This window comes from Gopherus flavomarginatus, chromosome 10 (genome assembly GCF_025201925.1).
Source record: "Gopherus flavomarginatus isolate rGopFla2 chromosome 10, rGopFla2.mat.asm, whole genome shotgun sequence".
NCBI classification, from domain to species: Eukaryota; Metazoa; Chordata; order Testudines; family Testudinidae; genus Gopherus; species Gopherus flavomarginatus.
The window spans coordinates 12522754-12538498 of NC_066626.1; the positions used below are offsets into that span (position 1 = coordinate 12522754).

The 15745-nt window shown below is 42.3% G+C and overlaps 1 protein-coding gene across 1 annotated transcript in view; it reads left to right on the forward strand.

Moving 5' to 3' along the window:
• Positions 1 to 3743: 3743 nt before the first annotated feature.
• The window catches only part of RBM44 (RNA binding motif protein 44), a 39475-nt gene continuing 27473 nt past the window's right edge, over positions 3744 to 15745 (forward strand). The window contains exon 1 of the mRNA XM_050916119.1: positions 3744 to 3819. The gene's annotated coding sequence lies outside the window, so the exon portion shown is untranslated. The remainder of the gene's footprint in view (positions 3820 to 15745) is intronic.

The window sequence follows — 15745 nt, forward strand, 5'->3', positions numbered from 1 at the left end:
ATGCTTGTTCACCACTGTACAGTGAGGCAGAGTTGGCAATCCTGAGCTTGGGAAATAGCCAGAATTAGAACAACATTGATTCTGCTGGATGAACTAAACTGGTAATGTGGTGCAGTGTCTGGTATAATCACTTCTTTATCACATTTCGTATATAAGCCACCACTCACTTTTTCTTTTCATCCAAAAGGGTCCTGTATAGACACAGAGGTAATTTTTATTCACCAAAATCTTGTAAACTTTGTATTTTCATTTAGCTCTGGCCATAAAGGTATCCCAATTTACCTACATACAGTTTTAAAATGTAACTAACTGGAAAATGCAGTATTTGCCTTTTTTCCTTCCTCTTACAATATTTCTCAATTGGTATATTTTTTCTCCATTATAACCCAACTAATGACATTAAACCAGTATGAGGTCCTAATGCCAGTAAATGCCTTCCTATTTTAGCTTGATGTCTTTCACGTGAGATTAGGGATATATGTGTAAGGCACAATTTTATTGGAGACACACTTGCTTCAAGAGTAATGTAAAAGAAGGGCCAAAGGTACAGTGGCTTTAAATTTAGCATAATTTGCACTTTGGTAATTTATAGTATAAGAACGTATACAAATTACTATCATAACGTCTTGTCTTCATAGTCACTGCTTTGTGTAAAATGCTTGTTAAATTTTTAGTGTTTAGCACCTCAGACATGACCTAACACAGTCATGTCAGCTGATTGAAATCCTCCTTTCCTATTCTACTTTTCTTATTCTTTTGGCTTCGTAGGTCAGTGTCTTGCTTTGACAAGTCACTGATTCTTTGTTCTTCCTACTAAACAGAGGAGACAATTCTTGATGTTGCCAGAGCAATGTAGGTTTTTAACCTTTAAGCCTATATAATTGAAGAAAGGTATATTTTGTAATTCATATCTATAATGTTGCTATATATAGTATACAGTAATGTAATCTCAATTTTAATTGCTTTACATACAGTGCAAAAAATGTAGTCTTTGAGGACCCTACAGTATGTGTGCCGGTTCCTGTACATATCTGGCTTTCTGTACTGCATATAGTAGGGGGAAAACATATTCTGTAGGCACTATCACCACACAGAGATATAGAAATATGTTAATAGTAATGGCTAGTGTTCTGATCCTGAAGGTCGTACTCAGAAAAAAAATTCCCATTCTAATAAATTTATTAATGAAGACTGAGATTCTGGGGTTGACTTCTGCAATGTGTATTTGACAGACACCTTGGTCTCCCAACACGCAATATTTTAGTTCTCACTAGATCAGTAGTTCTAAAATTAATTCGGCCATAAGAAAAGCTAACACCACCCAAATAAAGCAAATGCTTGTGTTTTCTATTCATTGGTAAGCAGACAATGTAATAGCTGTGTATCAAGATAGTAATTAAGGTGCAAATACAAATTTGTCTGAGAGTTTGTCCCAATTTGTTGCATTAATAATTAGCACACGATTCTCTAAATGATACATTCTAGACATTGACACGCCTTAGCCTTAATAATCATGTATTTGTGTGATGTGTTTGTAAATATTTGCATTTGCTCCTTCATCACCTCCCTTAAATCCTGCGGCTTCAGCCTGATCACCTAAAGCCCCAGGCAGATTGGTAACAAAAATCTGTCACACGAGTATCCCAGTCTACCCTAATACACGTTTTATTTCAGAAAGAAAAATGTTCATCCTGTTTATATTTTTGAATTGATCAGCAATAGTCAGTATAAAGAGGTTTTAGTGTACATGCACCCATATTTCAGCAGAAATTTCACAAAGATGTTTAACAAGTCTATTCAATAAGAAATTTACTACAAAGCTGCTGCTGCACTGTTCTGAAGTTTGGTAGGGAATAGTCTCTTTTTTTCTCTAGGCCAGGGATCGGCAACCTTTGGCACGCGGCCTGCTAGGGCGCTTACCATGTTGGCCGGGCCACTTTGTTTACTTGCCACGTCCGCAGGTTTGGCCAGTCACAGTTCCCACTGGCCACAGTTGCTGTTCCAGGCCAATGGGGGCTGCCGGAAGCTGTGTGGGCTAAGGGATGTGCTGACAGCCGCTTCCTGCCACCCCCATTGGCCTGGAGTTGCTGCGTGCCAAAGGTTGCCGATCCCTGCTCTAGGCTAACTGTTCCCAAACCCTAGTCCATGGACTGCTCACATGGTGTTGCTTTCCTCATTTCTAAATGCTATTCCTCTTAAAAGAAGCTTGAAATAAATTCAGTATTTTTAATAACATTATCTTTACGTGTTAGAAATCCCTGTCATTTGTACAGAGGATTTTCCATTCGGTGTTCTCTATGAACAAAAGTTTTAAAAACAGTTTCAGATATGTCCCAAACCCCAGGATGTCAAATATTACCATCTGTAAGCTGTTTCATGAATCATAACCAAAGTGAGAGAGCCCAATCAGAACACCTCACTCAGGCCTTGGCTAATGGGTTAATGGAGACCATCTGACTTGCAGCGGTGTTTGGGACTGAGATACACTGATGGCAGTGTGAGGAAGCTTGTGTGGCTGATGCCTATACTATGGGGAAAGGATGAGTTTTACTACACAGCCCTGTCAATGTCACTGATGTTATGGAAGCACTAATTTCAGTTTTAAAGACAGATTATTTTATAAAACAGTCAAAATAAAAATGGTATATTCTAAAATATGTAAAAACAACGAGAAGTGGAATACGAAGGGAGGAAAAATCACTTTTGCAGTGGTAATGAGGGTGGCCCATTTCAAAGAGTTGACAAGAAGGTGTGAATAACAGTAGGGGAAAATTAGTTTTTGTAATGACCCATCCATGCCCAGTCTTAAGGCCTAAATTGGTTGTGGCCAGTTTGCAAGTGACTTGGTAAGGCTACTCTTATCTTTTCATGTACTATGTATATGCACACCTCCTACTGTATCTTCCACTCCATGCATCTGATGAAGTGGGTTGTATCCCATGAAAGCTTATGCCCAAATAAGCTTGTTAGTTTCTAAGGTGCCACAGGGATTTCTTGTTCTTTTTGCTGACACAGATTAACATAGTTTATACATGCTACATATTTGAGAGTGGTAGCTATTTGGTATAGGGAATGTGTGTTTGTACAGCATGTGGCATACTGGAACTATGATATTGGCAGGCAGGCCTACAGGTGATACTGTAATATAAATCCATATGAAATCAATCTCAAGTATTTTAACATTCTAAACATACAGTAGTGTCAATTGTAAATACCTAGGACATCGCAGTGGCTATTACACTGAAAAATAAGTGTTGACTATTTGTAAAGGGGTTCCCTATTTTCTAATGCTAAACTGTGCCAGCTTTTTACATTACTCTGCCTGGCTTCAGCGTGGAAAATGAAAGCTGCCCTTCACGCTGTGGCCATAGGCCTAGACTTGTGTTCAGAGGCCATGGCCCCCAGCTTTCCCTTCCCTTTAGGGCAAGCCCCATGGTCCGCAGCTGAGTGGTCTCAGCGGGGATTCAGGTAGGGGTTGATGCCTCTTGCTGGATTGCAGCCCTTGACGCCAGCCCTGGCACGGGTCAGGGGGCTGCAATTACCATGCACCAGAGACGCATGGAGCTGGAGCTGGAGCTGGAGCACGGACCCCCCCCCCCCCGTGCCAGCCTTCACCCGGTGCCTTGCGTGGCCCGCCCGCCATGTTGGCTCACAGGCGCATTCGCGGGGGGCAGGGCGCGTCCCGCCGCCCGCGCGGAAGGTCCAAGCGAGGCCCAGGCGCGTGCCGGCAGCGGCCGCTCACTCGGAGCCCAGCTCCTCCCGCCCCTTGACGAGAATGACCAATCAGGAGATAGAAGCATTCTCCAGCCAGCCAATAGGGTGGGTCTCGCGCTGCGCTCCCGGGCCAAGGCTATAAAGAGCAGGCGGCCGCGGGCAACCCCGGGGGGTGAAGGGTCCGTTGGACGTTGGCGGCGGAGAGGTGGCTCCTCCCATGCAGGCCAGTGTCGTGCCCCCCCCCCCCCCGGTGCCTGTGCGCCCCCCTCGGGGTGGGCCCTGGGGCGCTTTTACCATCTCCCCAGGTGTCTGTCCCAGCTCTGTCCCCTTGGGTGCCCCCCCCCCGCCTGTCGTGGGGTCTGTGCCCTGCACCCTGCAGCACCTGTTCTCTGGCCTGCTCCCCTCGCCTGCTGCACCTGGCCCTTGAGCTGGGCTTGCCCCTCCCCCACACACCCCTTCTGCAGCATCCACCCTCTGCCACAAGCTGGGAATGGGCCACAGGGGCTTGGCAATTGACACTTGAGAATTACCTGTTCTGTTCGTCCCCTTTGGGGCACGTGGCATTGCAAGACAGGACACTGGGCTAGATGGACCTTTGGTCTCACCCAGTATGGCCGTTCTTATGTTCTCCCCCTGCTTATGCCCCCCCCCCAGCACCCATTCCTGCAACATGTGCTTCCAAGGGTAGGATGCTCATCTGCAAATCGGGGGAGTGGTGGTCAGTTCCCAGATCTGCTACTGGCTTTCTGTGTAACCTTGACAAGTCCTAAAGTCAGCAGGGTCTACTACACTCCAGACTTAGGTCAGCGTAAGGCAGCTTGTGTCTACACTGACGGTTTGTTTTTACAACCAGGGAGATGGAAGCTGCTGTAGTCGATGCAGCAGGTGTCAATTTTGCTGGTCTAGTGAAGACTTGCTAAATCAACAGTAGAGCACTCTCCGGTACTCCAGCTCCCTGAGAAGAGTAAGGGAAGTCAGCCGGAGAGCGTCTCCCATTGATGCCACACAGTGAAGACACCAGGGTAAGTCAACCTACCCTGCATCGACTCCAGCTAGGTTATTCGCATAGCTGGAGTAGTGTAAATTAGGTCAACTTACCTCTGTATTGGAGACAAGCCCTAAAATGTCGCTCCCAGCGATGTCATTCACTTACTACACCAAGTTAATTCCACCTAGGCAAGAGGCATAGCACTTCGGTCAATGTAGTTAGTCAGTGCAGCGTAGACACTGCGTTGCTTACACTGACTATTGCCGCTTTTCAGAAGTGTCCCACAATGCCCCACACTGATAGTTAATTGGGTGCAAGTGCTCCTGGTGGGTATTCACACCAGTGACACACGGAACATAGTGTGGATGCGCAAAAGCACTTTAATTACTGTGGTGCCTGTAGGTTGATGAAACTTAGATTGACTTAATTTTGTAGTGTAGACTTGCTTTGTGTGCCTTGCTCCCCAGTCTTTCCAGTGGGGATAACAGCATTGCCTATGTTGGGGATAAATAGATTAAAGCTTCTCAGATGCTCAGGTACTCCAAAAATGGGCTGTGTAAGACATTAAGCTAGATAAATACACAACAGTGGCATTTTTGCCCCTTCAGCAATCATAATGAGTTTCCTTTTATTTCAGTTAAATAATCTAATTTGGATCCGAAGCCTGCAAATTGCTGAGTGTGACTGGGTCCCACATTACAGTCAGTGGGGTTCCACACCTAATAAATGTTTGGATTAAGGTCTAAATTACATTTCTTAATGAAATTAATAAGTATGTGCCTGTTTGTAAAATAATTGTTTTGAGACAAATATTTGGAGAACCTCAGTCTTCAAAATTAAATCTATTTGGAGTTAATAACTGTTAAACACTAAACATTACTGTACTAGGACATATTGAACAGCTTGCTGAAACAGCGGGGATGATGAGTGCCATATTTACAAAGCTGAGTGGACTAAATTTAGGAAGCATGAAATAAGGGCAGTTGTGATTTCTTTGATTATGTAGAAGTTGTGCACTGTATGCTTCAGATTAATTGGGGTTGTGTTGCTTGGTTTTTAGCTTTTTGTTTGGTTTGGAGGTCGGTTTGCAGCACACATCAGTGCTATCCAGTGTCTTGTACATAACTCATTTGAAAAAAAACTTGGGGGGAGTATTAAGAGATTTCTTTAAACATCTGGAAAACATACAGCTCTCTGGAAGTTCCATGGGAGACTGAATTTATTGTTAAGCATGTATATAGTATTTATGGTAAAAAGGTTTCCATGTCAGAAGGAGAGACTTTCCTGATAGTTGCCACTTAGATTTTCCCAAATATTCTAAATATCAGATTTTTCAAAACTTTTTATTGAGTTTCTTTTTCCCTATGTTTTTCAGAAGGTCTTGTATCTAAAGGCAACACTGTCTACAGCATAAAATACTGGAAATGGGTGGTTAGACCTTGATCCTGTAATTCATTCTACACAGGCAGACCGCTCCGCCCAGGTGGAGCTTCACTGAAATCTGGGGTCTGTCCACTCAACAAGTAGCAGGATCACGGCCTTAGTATTTGTATTTTTGAAACACCAGTACACAATGGGCACCACAGAACTTTTAATGAACTGGAGCAGTGTCTCCACGGCAATTTAGTACACGACAGGTGAAAGCATTGTAGATTTACATCTCTGTTTACCATGTACATAGTCTCCATGTAGGCATGCCCTAAGGCAGATTCTTCATCATGGATCTTTGCCTCTATTTTCAGATTCCTTTTTCATAGAATCATAGACTTGAATGTCAGAAGGGACCATTATGATCATCTAGTCTGACCTCCTGCACAGCACAGGCTACAGAATCTCACCCACCCACTCCTGTATCAAACCTGTCTGAGCCATTGAAGTCCTCAAATCATAGTTTAAAGACTTCAAGGTTCAGAGAACCTTCCAGCAAGTGACCCGTGCCCCACGCTGCAGAGGAAGGTGAAAAATCCCCAGGGCTTCTGCCAATCTGCATTGGAGGAAAATATTTTCCCAACCCCAAATATGGCGATCATCTAAACCCTGAGCATGTGGGCAAGACTCACCAGCCAGACACTCAGGAAAGAATTCTCTGTAGTAACTCAGATCCCATCCCATCACAAGCCATTGGGCATATTTACCGCTAGTAGTGAAAGACTAATTAATTGCCAAAATTAGGCTATCCCGCTCCATAAACTTATCAAGTTTAGTCTTGAAGCCAGGTATGTCTTTTGCCCTCACTACTCCCCTTGGAAGGCTGTCCAGAACTTCACTCCTCTGATGGTTAGAAACCTTTGTCTAATTTCAAGTCTAAACTTCTTGATGGCCAGTTTATATCCATTTGTTCTTGTGTCCACATTGGTACTGAGCTTAAATAATTCCTCTCCCTCCCTCCCTGGTATTTATTCCTTTGATATATTTATAGAGAGCAATCATATCTCCTCAGCCTTCTTTTGGTTAGGCTAAACAAGCCAAACTCTTTGAGTCTTCTTTCATAAGACAGGTTTTCCATTCCTCGGATCATCCTAGTAGCCCTTCTCTGAACCTATTCCAGTTTGAATTCATCCTTTTTAATCATGAGAGACCAGAACTGCACACAGTATTCCCGATGAGGTCTCCCCAGTGCCTTGTATAATGGTACTAACACCTTCTTATCTCTACTGGAAATACCTCACCTGATGAATCCCAAGACTGCATTTGTTTTCTTCACGGCCATATCACGTTGGCAGCTCATAGTCATCCTGTGATCAACCAATACGTCGAGGTCCTTCTCCTCTGTTACTTCCAACTGATACCTGCCCAGCTTATAACAGTAGTTCTTGTTATTAATCCCTAAATGCATGACCTTGCACTTTTCACTATTAAATTTCATCCTATTACTATTACTCCAGTTTACAATGTCATCCAGATCTTCCTGTTTGATATCCTGGTCCTTCTCTGTACTGACAATACCTCCCAGCTTTGTGTCTTCTGCAAACTTTATTACCACTTTTTGTGCCAAGGTCAGTAATAAAAAGATGGGTCCCAAAACTAATCCCTGAGGAACTCCACTAGTAACCTCCCTCCAGCCTGACGATTCACCTTTCAGTATGACCTGTTGTAGTCTCCCCTTTAACCGGTTCCTTATCCACCTTTCAATTTTAATATTGATCCCCATCTTTTCCAGTTTACCTAATAATTCCTCATGTGGAACCGTATCAAATGCCTTACTGAAATCAAGGTAAATTAGATCCACTGCATTTCTTTTGTCTAAAAAATCTGTTACCTTCTCAAAGAAGGAGATCAGGTTGGTTTGGCACGATCTACCTTTTGTAAAACCATGTTGTATTTTGTCCCAATTACCATTGACCTCAATGTCCTTGACTACTTTTTCCTTCAACTTTTTTTCCAAGACCTTGCATACTACAGATGTCAAACTGACAGGCCTGTAGTTTCCCGGATCACTTTTTTCCCCTTTCTTAAAGATAGGAACTATGTTAGCAATTCTCCAGTTGGGGTGTGCGATAGACTGCCGGGAGTTTACAGATTCATTAGAAATTCTTGCTAATGGGCTTGCAATTTCATGTGCCAGTTCCTTTAATATTCTTGGATGAAGATTATCTGGGCCCTCTGATTTCATCCCATTAAGCTGTACGAGTTTGGCTTCTACTTCAGATGTGGTAATATCTACCTCCATATCCTCATTCCCATTTGTCATCCTACCATTATCCCTAAGCTCTTCATTAGTCTCATTAAAGACTGAGGCAAAGTGTTTGCTTAGATATTGGGCCATGCCTAGATTATCCTTAACCTCCACTCTATGCTCAGTGTTTAGCGGTCCCACTTCTTCTTTCTTTGTTTTTTTCTTATTTACATGGCTATAGAACCTTTTACTATTGCTATTAATTCCATTTGCAAGGTCCAACTCTACATGGTTTTTGGCCTTTCTCACTTTATCCCTACATGTTCTGACCTCAATAAGGTTGCTTTCATTGCACTCCCAGCTTCCATTCCTTGTAGGATTTCCGCTTTTTCTTAATCACCTTTCTAAGATGCTTGCTCATCCAGGTTGGTCTACAATTCCTGCCTATAAATTTTTTCCCTTTTCTTGGGATGCAGGCTTCTGATAGTTTCTGCAACTTTGACTTGAAGTAATTCCAGGCTTCCTCCACCTTTAGATCCCGAAGTTCTTCAGTCCAATCCACTTCCCTAACTAATTTCCTTAATTCTTTAAAGTTAGCCCTTTTGAAATAAAAAACCCTAGTCGCAGATTTGTTTTTGTTTATCCTTCTATTTAGTTTAAACTGAATTAGTTCATGATTGCTCGAACCAAGGTTGTCCCCTACAACCATTTCTTCTATGAGATCCTCACTACTCACCAAAACCAAATCTAAAATGGCGTCCCCTCTTGTTGGTTCAGCAACTACTTGGTAAAGGAATCCATCAGCTATCGCATCTAGGAAAATCTGAGCCCTATTATTATTACTGGCACTTGTCCTCCACTCTATATCTGGGAAGTTAATCTCCCATGATCAAACAATTCCCACTAGTATTTACTTCATTAAAAAGGTCTCGATCCAGATCCAGATCAGATCCCGGCGGTCTATAGCACACCCCAAGCACTATCTCAGGGGAGGCACTAGTAGCTTTCTTTCCCAATGTGATTTTTGCCCAGACAGACTATTTTATCTATTCCATCCCTTCTAATTTCATTACAGTCTACCTCATCATTGATATACAATGCTACTCTTCCACCTTTACCTTTATTTCTGTCTTTCCTAAACAGTACATACCCTTCAATGTCTGTACTCCAGTCATGACTACTATTCCGTCATGTTTCTGTTATCCCTATAATATCCGGTTTCACTTCCTGCATTAGTAACTCTAGTTCCTCCATTTTGTTACCTAGGCTCCTCGCATTGGTGTACAAACATCTTAATTGTTGCTGTTTGGCTTCACTCACATTCTTTACCCAATTAGGCCCAGACGTTCTACCACCAGTATCACCCATTAGAATTGTATCTACAGTACCCTTCCTCCGTGTGTCCATTCTCCTACCCACGACAGTATCCTTTCTTGCTTTGTTTTCTTCCCTCTCAATGTTAAAGTCTGGCATGGAGATTACCTGGACATCTCCCAACCATCTCCCCCCAATTCCTTACTTAAAGTTCTCTTAATCAGTTGTGCCAGCCTCCATTCTAGAAGTCTATTTCCCTCCCTACTCAAGTGAAGTCCATCCAGAGAGAACAGTCCTCTGTCCCAGTGGTCATACATCCCAAAGCGCTCCTTATAGCACCACTGCCTGAGCCATCTGTTGATCACCATAATCTTGTCACACCTTTGTTGCCCTTCTCTAGGAACAGGCAGAGTCTCGCTTAAGGAAATCGAGGCTCAGGTGATCTTCAGTGTCTTCCCCACCTGGGATAGTCTCCCTTGATACATTCCAGCGAGAATCTAGCCGCATCTTTTGTTCCCACATGAAGGACAATCAGCGGATTCTTTCCCGCTCCCATTAGGATTCTCTTCAGCCTCAGGTCCACATCCCATATTTTAGCACCAGGCAGACAGCGCACCCTTCTGTTCTCTGTATCACTTCTGGTTACAGGCCTGTCTATTCTTCTCAATAAGGAGTCCCCAATCACATAGACCTGCCTTTTCCTGGTAACAGTTCGATTCTCCGGTCTATTCCCTGTTCCCTCTCGCTGCAAGTCCTCTTGATTCCTGTTCACCCTTGCAATCCTCTGCAGCCCATCCCGTATCCTCCTGGGGCTTATGTTTGGTGTCATCTCCATTGACTCATCCCCACTCCTTAAGGGCTAGCTGCGCTTCTCTTCTTCCTTGCCCTCTCACTTTCAGCGACCACCTGCTGTGCCCCTTGTTCGTTTTCCAACTCCGCAAACCTGTTTCTGAGCTCTATTGCTCCTTCCCTAGTCCGTCTTTTCCTCTGCCTGGTTGCGTAGTCACATGCTTTCACCATCCACTTTCCTCACCCAGCAGTCTCCCCTCAGAGTTCTTTGGTCCTACTTCCATCTGCAAGTCTGAGCGTTTCCCTTCAGCCTCATCATGTCTCTGCTCCATCACCCCTTCTACACTCTACCAGAGTTTCCACTTGCATCTCCAGTCCTCGGACCTTTTCTTCCATCAGCTCTATCAGGCAGCACTTCATGCAGACAAAACTCTTTTCAGGTACCCCCTCCAGGATCATGTACATGCCGCAGCTTCCACATCCAGTCATCTTCATTGTGTCTTCCACTGCTTTGGTCACTACAACTGCTGCCTCTGTATCTGTCATAGGCTTCCCGCCTAAATCTTGTAAATCTGGGAAACACAAACCAACCCAAAACACCACCACCCACAGCAAAACAAGCACCAGGACACTGCTAGAACACTGCACACTCCCTTCAGTAGCCTGTGTGTTCCTCTGCCTGCCTCTTAGTCTTCCCCCAAACTCCCCCTGTAAACTCTCATTCAAACGCCCCTGTTTATAGCTCTGTTTGCTGGTTCCTGTGCCGCTGCAGCTGGCTACCTTTATAGGACCCCTAGTTAGAGAAGTCCCACCCCCTAATCAGGGCTCAGCTTCTCTCCCAGTACACTGCCTCTGCCAGCCTCCACACATACAAATACAACTACAAATAGCTACAAATACCTTCTCCTCCAGCAGAAGTCCCACTCAAACTCCCCTGTTTACAGCTCCGTTTGCTGACTCCTGTGCCGCTGCAGCTGTCTGTGCCCACCCTGAACCTCTGCAGTTGCTACAACAAAAGTATAGTCAGCAAAGTAGCGAGCAGGGACCTACAACTGATGTTGCAGCACAAGTTTTCAGAGGCTTAAGTAATAGAAAGACGTTTCCCTCTTCTATGTTTACACTATCACTGATATAAGTATAGCTCAAATTTAATTTTAGGCTTGGATTTTCATTTGAAATATATACTACTGTACATTTGCATGTTCACATAATATTGACAATGTTAGTTTGGTAGTTATGTAGAGTGAGTTAGTAGAAAACAGTCATTCAGAAGTCATGTTATTTTTTTAATCCCGGAAGATAAATTTGCTTTTTTGTAGATTGTACAGAGATTAATGCGGGATGAGAGATTTGCCTAAAGATCCTGCTTTTCTGTGTTAATCTTTTAAATTTGATTTTGAGTTACTGTCCTAAGGATGGGGAAAATAATTTATTTTCCATTCCTACAATTTTACTATTTGTTTCCAATATGCTAGTCAGAAAAGCCTGAAGTATTAGAACTGGTAGATATACCTATTAGTTCTTACCTGTAAATGTAACTAAGCCCTAAAATTAAGGCATTAAAGTTGATGAACAAAATTTAACTGTTTTGTGAGTGGGTGATAAGTTGTACTCCTGTTTAAGATGCGCTGAATTGGGGCCATTATGTTCAAGGATTCTGAGAAATGATTGCAGTGGAAAACGTAACACAGGATTTCATGACTTTTCATATTTAAAATCTCAACCATAACATTACATTAATGAAGTTCTCTGAATTTATTGTGTAAATATTTGATATTGAAATTAGCTAGTGGGTGGGTGATCAAACGGATTGAGCAGTATAAAGTTTGCTGTTTGCCATATTTATTTCATTGGATTTATCAGACAAGAGGCACCTGTGATAGTTAATTGAAAATACAATAGATGAATACAATAGATTATTAAATAAAAAAAGAAAAAAGGACAGAAATCCCACAAAAATATTTGTGTTGATAATGCATCATATAAAGTAAAAAGGAATGTGTGGCATCATTTGTGTGCTCAAGTTTCTATATTTGGGTAGTGGTTGTATCTCTTGGGGAATAACAATTACCAATCACAGCCTTACTTTAGTAAGCAAAATATATTCATTATTTCCTTAGGACGTAGATAATACTGAAATAATGATAAAAGCAGCAAAGAATCCTGTGGCACCTTATAGACTCATAGGTCAGAAGGGACCAATATGATCATCTAGTCTGACCTCCTGCACAAGGCAGGCCACAGAACATGAGCTTTCGTAGGTGAATACCTACTTCGTCAGATGCGTGTAGTGGAAATTTCCAGGGGCAGGTGTATATATATGCAAACAAGCTAGAGATAATGAGGTTAGTTCAATCAGGGAAGATGAGGCCCTCTTCTAGCAGTTGAGGTGTGAAAACCAAGGGAGGAGAAACTGGTTTTGTAGTTGGCAAGCCATTCACAGTCTTTGTTTAATCCTGAGCTGATGGTGTCAAATTTGCAGATGAACTGAAACTCAGCAGTTCCTCTTTGAAATCTGGTGCTGAAGTTTTTTTACTGCAGGATGACCACCTTAAGGTCTGCTATAGTGTGGCCGGGGAGGTTGAAGTGTTCCTCTACAGGTTTTTGTATATTGCCGTTCCTAATATCTGATTTGTGTCCATTTATCCTTTTCCGTAGAGACTGTCCAGTTTGGCCGATGTACATAGCAGATCAACCAGATCAACCACACCATCACCGGTTCATTCGCCTGCACGTCCACCAATGTAATATACGCCATCATATGCCAGCAATGCCCCTCTGCTATGTACATCGGCCAAACTGGACAGTCTCTACGGAAAAGGATTCATTGTGCATACAGCTGTTTTTGGCATACTGTCACCAGGTCACATGTGTGGATTAAATGCCACAAATCTTAAATCATGTCATGTTCATTTTATTTTAATACAATTTCACCAATAGTGTCTGTGTTGTCTGTAATGCCTGCTATTTCTGAGGGAATCACTTACTCAGCACCCCCTTTATATTTTCATCCGGGAACAACTGCTCCGTTCACTATATTTGAACCATTCTCCAATCTTCTGATATCAGACCCCTATGTATTATTTCCTTCTGTCCAACAGTTGCTCTTACTCCAGGGGCAATGAGATGTCATTACTGGAGAACTAGTACTACTGCAGTGAATGCTTCTGAATACCTGTTCTAGAGAATCATAATGCTTTTCTGAAAACTCCAGATGAGTTAATTCTGCTTTCATTAGATTAATAATGTTCTCTATACAAAACGAACAGGAGTACTTGTGGCACCTTAGAGATTAACAGATTTATCTGAGCATAAGCTTTCATGGGCTACAGCCCACTTCATCAGATGCATAGACTGGAATACGCAGCAAGAATATATTTATACGTACAGAGAATATGAAAAGGTGGAAGTAGCCATACCAACTGTAAGAGACCAATCAATTGAGATGAGCTATCATCAGCAGGAGAAAAAAAACTTTTGAAGTGATAATCAAGATGACCCATAGAAGGTGTAAGGATACTTAACATGGGAAAATAGATTAAATTAGTGTAATGGCCCAACCATTCCCAGTCTCTGTTCAAATCTAAGTCAATTGTATTTAATTTGCATATTAATTCAAGTTCAGCAGTCTCTCTTTGGAGTCTGTTTTTGAAGTGTTTTTGTTGTAAAATTGCCACCTTCAAGGCTGTCACTGAGTAGTTAGAGAGGTTGACATGTTCTCTCACTGGTTTTTGAATGTTATGATTCCTAGTGTCAGATTTGTGTCCATTTATTCTTTTGCATAGAGACTGTCCGGTTTGGCCAATGTATATAGCAGAGGGGCATTGCTCGCACATGATCGCATGTATCACGTTGGTAGATGTACAGGTGAACAAGCCCCTGATGGCGTGGCTGATGTGATTAGGTCCTATGATGGTGTCACTTGAATAGATATGTGAACAGAGTTGGCATTGGGCTTTGTTGCAAGGATAGGTTCCTGGGTTAATGTTTATGTTGCATAGTGTGCAGTTGGTGGTGAGTATTTGCTTCAAGTTGGGGTGCTGTTTGTAAACAAGGACTGGTCTGTCTCCCAAGATCTGTGAGAGAGAGAGGGATCATCTTTCAGGATAGGTTGTAGATCTTTGATGACACACTGGAGAGGTTTTAGTTGGGGGCTGAAGGTGATGGCTAGTGGCAGTCTGTTATTTTCTTTGTTGCACCTGTCCTGTAGTAGGTGACTTCTGGGTACTCTCCTGGCTCTGTCAGTCTGTTTTTTCACTTCAGCAGGTGAGTATTGTCATTTTAAGAATGCTTGATAGAGATCTTGTAGGTGTTTGTCTCTGTGTGAGTGATTGGAGCAAATGTGATTGTATCGTAGAGCTTGGATCATGTGGTTCGTCCTGGATGGAAGCTGGAGGCATGTAGGTAAGTACAGCAGTCAGTAGGTTTCCATTATAGGATGGTGTTTATGTGACCATTTCTTATTAGCACAGTAGTGTCTAGGAAATGGACTGCTTGTGTGGATTGGTCTAGGCTGAGGTTGATGGTGGGATGGAAATTGTTAAAATCATAGTGGAATTTTAAAGTAACTGATAATGTAGTATATATTAAATATATGGTATTTGAGATTAGTAAGGTAGACAAGACAAAAATATATGTCAATTAGCTGCCTCTCTGACCAGTGAACCTATACCATATTTGAAATATTAATATTGTATTTCTCTTTTGAAAAAGTATTTTTAGGCTTTGTGCTAAAGATCAAAATTTATAGCATTACATAGTGTAGATAAAAAATTCAGTCAAAATTCTAGGTATTTTTCATCAATGGGAGTCATGACTTCCTGTATAAAGTTCCACCAATCCCTCTGATTACTTTAATCTTCAGGAAGCTGATGCCGGACAGAGCTCACATACTCATAACTTCGACTTTTGCTTACCGATTCTGGTATTTAGATTCACTTCCTGTGACAAGTGGATCTTTCATTTCCCTTGCCACTATCTTCAGAGCTTGTTTCAGAAGTTAGGGTCAAATCTGTCTTCTAGATCCAGATTCATTCCTTCTACCAATATGGATCTTTGCACCTGGCTAAATAAATATTTTTCAAAGCTCAGATGTTTAGCAAGTTAGCTTATGACATTTATGACAATCTATCTGTTAGACAAAATTATACTTAAACTGGTTTCCTATTGAGCCAGAAACAGCGGTATAGCCACTTTAATCTTGCTCTGTTCCAAGCACACTGGACTATTTACTGCCTCTTCAAAAGAAATGTGGGGTGGCTTTCCCCTCTGTTGAGATTTAAGCCTTTTACTGCAGGAGTTTTTCATCAAGTTCTAAGAAGCTT